The 6,719-nt window shown below is 34.5% G+C and overlaps 1 protein-coding gene across 2 annotated transcripts in view; it reads right to left on the bottom strand.

Moving 5' to 3' along the window:
- Positions 1-5,953: 5,953 nt before the first annotated feature.
- The window catches only part of galnt17 (polypeptide N-acetylgalactosaminyltransferase 17), a 19,602-nt gene continuing 18,836 nt past the window's right edge, over positions 5,954-6,719 (bottom strand). For both annotated transcript variants that reach the window (XM_032512062.1, XM_032512061.1), the window contains exon 12: positions 5,954-6,719. This exon is cut by the window's right edge and continues 568 nt beyond it. The gene's annotated coding sequence lies outside the window, so the exon portion shown is untranslated.

Genomic DNA, 6,719 nt, shown 5'->3' with positions numbered 1-6,719 from the left:
TGGTGCTTGACTTTTTTATTTTACACTGGAGTTATGCTCATTATCATAACTTATCAGTACATGATCAGGTCCAGGGTGTCCACAGGGTCTTACGAGTTGATCAAATCATTTAGTGCCAATAATGCCTTAATTTTTAAATGACATTTTATTGTATGCTTAGTGTATTATATGTTAAAAAAATTCGAGAAGAGTTATAGTATAGTGTGTCAAAAAGGTAATAGTATAATATGTCAAACAATTCGAGAATAGTTATGTATGTCGAAAAAAGTCATAAAAAAGTCATAGTATAGTATGTCAAAAAAGTCATAGCGTGGTATGTCAAAAAAAGTGATGAAAATGGGATAGTAACGTCATGGGATAGTATAGAATGTTGAAAAAGTTAAAAAAAAAAGTCATAGTATAGTATGTCAAAAAAAGTCATGAAAAAGTCATAGTATAGTATGTCAAAAAAAGTGATAAAATTTTTTATAGCATAGTTATTAAAAACGTCATGGGATAGTATCTCAAAAAAGTCACAGTACAGTGTGTCGAAAAAGTCATAAAAAAGTCATAGAATAGTATGTTGAAAAAGTCATAAAAAAGTCATAGTATAGTGTGTTGAAATTTTTTTATAAAAAAGTCATAGTATAGTATGTCAAAAAAAGTCATAAAAAAGTCATAGTATAGTATGTCAAAAAAAGTCATAGTATAGTATGTCAAAAAGTCATAGTATAATATGTCGAAGAAGTTACAGTAAGTATGTCGAATCACATAAGTTCCTAGCACAGTATGTGTCACAGAAATAAAGTATAGAATGTCAAAAAAATAAGTCACGTATGTTAAGTAAGTTGAAAAAGTCAGTAAAGTGTTAAAGCATAACAGAATAACTGCACAAATTACTAGTACCTGACGATTGGCAGACCAGAATAAATCCCACGTTTGGTACGTGATCCATGTTCTCCTATTACCATTATGTCCGTTCAAAGAACCTTTCATTCGTTCCTTCCACTTTAGTTGTCGAGTTCTCAATACGAATTGGAAAGATTTATGGTAGCATGGACTTTGGTGACTTGCGGTTAGGGGTGGTAACTTTTGCTCTTTCTCTCAACTTCAGGCCAAATGTGGTTATCCATAAACACAAATCATTTTAGATCTCCGACGGTCAGAGCATATGTTCAAAAAACAATGCGCACTTTAGAGGAAAGATATTACATACGCGAATTTGACGAACTCTTTAGCTGGGTGGTGGGGGAAGACACTGATCTCCAGATTTATTATGTGTTGTATCCAGCTCCTCGCCGTCCAGCAAGGCCTTAGATCAGGCTGGGAGCAGGAATTAGGAAACGGAGATAAGTGATGAACTTGGGAAGGCTGCACTGGGAATATCACAAGGTTCTGCCATTTCTGAGCCACTGTCTTATTCAATTTAAACAATTATTCACAGGTTTCATTACCTGTAGGTGAAGTTGCATAAATTTTTCCTAACACATCCCCACTGTGTGACAAAATGCCATATGCAGAAGCTACGCTTCGTTCCATTCGTACTCTTTGGGTACAACAATTAACCCCATTTGGTCTGGCGAGTTACGTTTAAAAACTTTATCAGATATGGCTCCGTATAGAGTTAAGGCTGGACCCACTGTGATGTACTCGGAGTTTTGTCAAGCTTTTCAATTTAATAATACCAACGACAATTGTTGTCTTATGCCTTTATCATAGGAGAAAAAAAGCTGTTGATGTCGTGGCAAGAAACCAGAGGCTCCATCGGGTGTTAAATTGTGCTGGTATGAGAATGGTAAAGGCTCTGCTCATTTGGAAAGGTTACTGGGTGTTTTCTCATTCGCAAGATAACGTTAAAGCGATCAACCCAGAAACTTGGCCACCCCTTCAGCAATTTTATATAACCCCTATTTGACTGATGATTTGTTTTGGATTATCGATGGATTGATTGCGTAAGTCCCCAGGACGAGGGGAGGGGTGGGGATGGGGGAGGGGATTGGGTTTGGTAGATGTCCTATTTATGTCACTTTTGTTGTGTTGAATTGTTGTATGTCTTTTTGTGTATGTTCACATAAAAGAGAAAACAGTGTATTGTGCGGTGGTAACTCTCTGTTGAGTCTCACTAAGAACAGTTTACCGAGAAAAATCATTGTATAGTAATGTCGAAAAAGTCATAGCACAGTATGTCCGGGCAACGAAAGATAACAGTTAGTGATTTCAAAAAAGGTCCATATTCTAGTATGTTAAAAGGTCTGCACAGAGTCCTAGATATAGTTATGCGCCCAAGTTCGTCTAGTATGTTGAAAAAAGCCAAAGTACAGTATGTCGAAAAAAGTCATAAAAACGTCACAGTATAGTATGTCGAAAAAGTCATAGTACAGTATGTCGAAAAAAGTCATAAAAAAGTCATGGTATAGTATGTCAAAAAAGTCATAAAAAAGTCATAGTATAGTATGTTGAAAAAAGTCGTAGTACAGTATGTCGAAGGAAGTGATTAAAAAAGTCATAGCATGGTATGTCAAAAAAGTAATAAAATGTTTTATAGCAATAGTAGGTTAAAAAAGTTATCAAACACGTCATGGGATAGGATGTCAAAAAAGTCATGGTATAGTATGCAACAAAAGTGATAAAATGTCATAGTTTAGTATATCAAAAAGTAGATCGAAAAATTTACTATAAAGTACGTCGAAAGAAGTCACAGTGTAATATGTTAAAAAATTTGAGAATAGTTATGGTATGTCGAAAAAAGTCATAAAAAAGTCATAGTATAGTATGTCAAAAAAAGTGATTAAAAAAAGTCATAGCATGGTATGTCAAAAAAAAAGATACAGTTTTTTATAGCATAGATTGTTAAAAAAAAAGTTTTTAAAAATGTCATGGGATAGTACCTCTAACCCCAACCGGCCCGTCAGACGCCGCCTACCAAGAGCCTGGGTCTGACCGAGGTTTCTGCCTAAAAGGAAGTTTTTCCTCGCCACTGTCGCACTGTTGCTTGCTCTGGAGGAAACTACTAGAACTGTTGGGTCCTTGTAAATTTTGGAGTGTGGTCTAGACCTGCTCTATCTGTAAAGTGTCTTGAGATAACTCTTGTTATGAATTGATACTATAAATAAAATTGAATTCTGCCTAAATTGAATTGAATGTAGTATGTTGAAAATGTAATAGTATAGAATGCCAAAAAAGTCATAAAAAAGTCATATTATAGTGTGTCGAAAAACGTCATAGTATAGTATGTCAAAAAGTCATAGTATAATATGTCGAAAAAAGTCACAGTTAAGTATGTCGAAAAATTCCTAGCACAGTATGTCAAAAAAGTAACAGTATAGAATGTCGAAAAAAGTCACAGTTAAGTATGTTGAAAAAGTCATTGTATAGTATGTCGAAAAAGTCATAGCACAGTATGTCAAAAAAGTAACAGTATAGTATGTCAAAAAAGTCATATTATAGTATGTTAAAAAAGGTCCTAAAAAGTCGTAATATAGTATGTCGAAAAAGTCATAGTATAGTATGTTGAAAAAAGCCAAAGTACAGTATGTCGAAAAAAGTCATAAAAAAGTCATGGTAGAGTATGTCAAAAAAGTCATAGTATAATATGTCGAAAAAAGTCATAGTACAGTATGTCGAAAAAAGTCATAAAAAAGTCATGGTAGAGTATGTTGAAAAAAGTCATAGTACAATGTGTCAAAAAAAGTCTTAAAAAAGTCATAGTAGTATGTCGAAAAAGTCATAAAAAAGTCATAGCACAGTATGTAAAAAAAAAAGTAATGAAAAGTCATAATACATTAATACTTTTCCATGACAAACTATACTGTGACATGTATATGACATACTGTACTATTATGGTTTTTATAACATACTACACTATGACAATGTCACAACATAGTGTGTCAATAAAGTCATAAATAGTCATACTATAATATATCAAAGAAAGTCATAAAAATGTCATAGTGTAGTATGTTGAAAAAAGTGTTAAAACTCATAGTATAGTATTTTCATGCCATTAAAAATGTTCACATTTTTCACTCTGTTTGTACAGTTTCACACATTTTTATGACGTACTGCATAATATGAAATGGTATGACATTTTCATGAAATCATATACTATGACTTTTCATGACATACAATACTATGACTTTTCGTAACACTTTTATGATATACTATACTATGACTTTTTATTGATATTTTATGCCTTTTTTATGACACTTTCAATCACATAATATACTATGAAGTTGTTATGCTAAGTTCCACTGAGTGAAAAAAACCACAAGAGGGTAGCATTAGGCCCTGAGATGGTTGAGCTGACAGCTGAACTGGCACTGATACACTGACACAGTAACCTGTATGATTCATCAATTCCTCCACATACAGAGGATCCAGTAGAAACCATTATTCTTATTTTGTAACCCAAGACATCATTTTCTACAGGAAAAAAAATGTGTCAACTCATTAAAACCAAATTCAACATTTATATTGTGACATCCTGTCTTGTAGTCCAACTGCAATTATTATGTTTTTGTCCAACAATGACAATCTCTATGTTGACAGGTCTGCTGCAGGGACACTGACCTGCAATCAGGTAACCAAACACAGTGTCATATGGAACAAACGATGACGTGACCATTTCTGATAACACTGATTATTAGCTCTGTGATTTACCCAGATTCTTATATCTGATCACACAGAGACATGCAGAACGCTGACTGTCAATGTGGACTACCATACTATACTGAACTATGACAGATTGTCAGTTACGATTTCTCTTAAAAATAATGACACAGTAATCCTTTATTCCAAGTTAAAATCGTCACATCTATACATCAATCAATCAATCACCTTCTCAGGTAATGAATTAATAATTAAAATGAACTGGAAATTTTGAGTTTATGACACACTTCCCTTTTACTTTTTTTAAATGTTTTTTTTTCTATAGTATGACTTTTTCATGACATACTATACTACGATGTTATGATTTTTATGACTTTCCATGACACCATTATTATACTATGATAGTTTAAATTAAACTTTTTGATACCTGAGTAACATAAGTCTCAGTTCTCAGTTCATGTGATTGGACTGTCCTTGGTGTTATTTGCAGTAACTATTGAGTGACATTTAGTAGGATTTAAACCAACAGTTAATAATCCTGTGTCATGCCAGGAGGAGATGAGCAGGCCTGTCGTTAAATAGTCGGATCAGCATTCAGCGTAGTGTTAGCATGCAGGCTCTGTCCTCCAGAGCAACACCACCCTCTCCGGCTCCCCGCTAGAATAGGTCCTTGTGCTCCGAGCAGGCTCCTCCTGTTTCATTTACATCTTAAGCTGTTAGCTGATGCTTCACTCAGAGCAGCTTAGCGAGAGTAAGTAGTTTCTGGTTCAAGGACATTTTGCACAGGTCACACAGCTGCCACAGAATCGAATCCATAACTTTCCATTTATAGGACAGTCTCTTTAACGTCGGGCCACCTGGCTGCCTCACATGATGTTGTGTAATATTTCACTGTACTACTTTTACAGGGGATACATGATTAAACAATTCAGAAGCCAGTTGGTGGTAGTGTAAACCAGATGCTATGCAGCTGGGAGCAGAGGGCTAAATATCTTTTGAAGTAATCTATTTTTGGAGGTGACTTAAAGGGCAAATCTCACAGTATGAGTAACATTTATACCTAAACCATGCAAATGGATAGGCCAGTTAAAAACAAAGCAACCAAGAATGGTAGCTGAGAGAAACAGAAATAAAGTACTTTCACATTTCTGAATTTATCAGCTGAAAATATGATTGTTGGTATAGAAAGTCAAGTTATATGTTAGTATCTAATAAAAAACGTTCTGCACAAGACGAACAATTTGATGTGCAACTGAAAATGTAAAAGGCAAAAAACTCAGTTTGACCAAACAAAATCAATGCTGTTCTCAATTCAATCAAGAATTCAAAAACGGCATTTCTATCCTCAGAAATAATAACGATGCAAAAACCAGGAAAACAGCTGTTTATTGGAAGACAATCGTGGGTGCAAAAAATCCAACTGATAACATTAAATTAATTCAATACATGACATTATACACATCTCAATACATTAATAATACCAGCCTCAAAGGCCTCCAGTATTTCCACATTTGAGACACTTGTGCACTTTTCCATTCCTGATTCAGTCTTCCTCTTATAGGCTGCAACTCCATCTCTGTATCCCAAAAAGTGCTTCAGGCTGCAGCCTAGAAGTTTTGGCCTTCTGCAGTAGTTATGGCACTCAGCAGGTAACAGAATAAATTGTCTCAGCTCAAATAAGCCTTGTCCCCATGTGCATACAGTACTTACAATCATGCTACACGATGTACTGCATTTGGTGCTATTGAATGCTTTCAGTCAAAATGACAATAAAAAAGACAAATGCATCCACGCCATATAAAACCATGATTTAGCCCAGTGGCCCTCGACAATGAGATTTCTGAGATGATTTACAATAACTCCAAAGAAATTGGCTCGGATACATCAAGTTATATTTATTGTTAATGCCTTTTTCTTCAAATTATAGATATTTACAGGGTCTAGGCTTATGTATGCCACCACATTTAGGCATTGTTTAACTCAAATTTATGCCTGTCATAAATAGGAACTTCTTCATTTTAAGGTAACTTAAAAAAAGGTTGAGAACCCCAAATGAAGCCTATTACAAACTACCAATGAATTCTGATCAGTGCATATTACTGAAAATGTAATTCCAGTTGTTTTCTTCTTTTACA

This window comes from Etheostoma spectabile, chromosome 3 (genome assembly GCF_008692095.1).
Source record: "Etheostoma spectabile isolate EspeVRDwgs_2016 chromosome 3, UIUC_Espe_1.0, whole genome shotgun sequence".
Taxonomy (NCBI): domain Eukaryota; kingdom Metazoa; phylum Chordata; class Actinopteri; order Perciformes; family Percidae; genus Etheostoma; species Etheostoma spectabile.
Note: the sequence above shows the minus strand (reverse complement) of the source record. Positions and strands in the feature narration are given on the sequence as shown.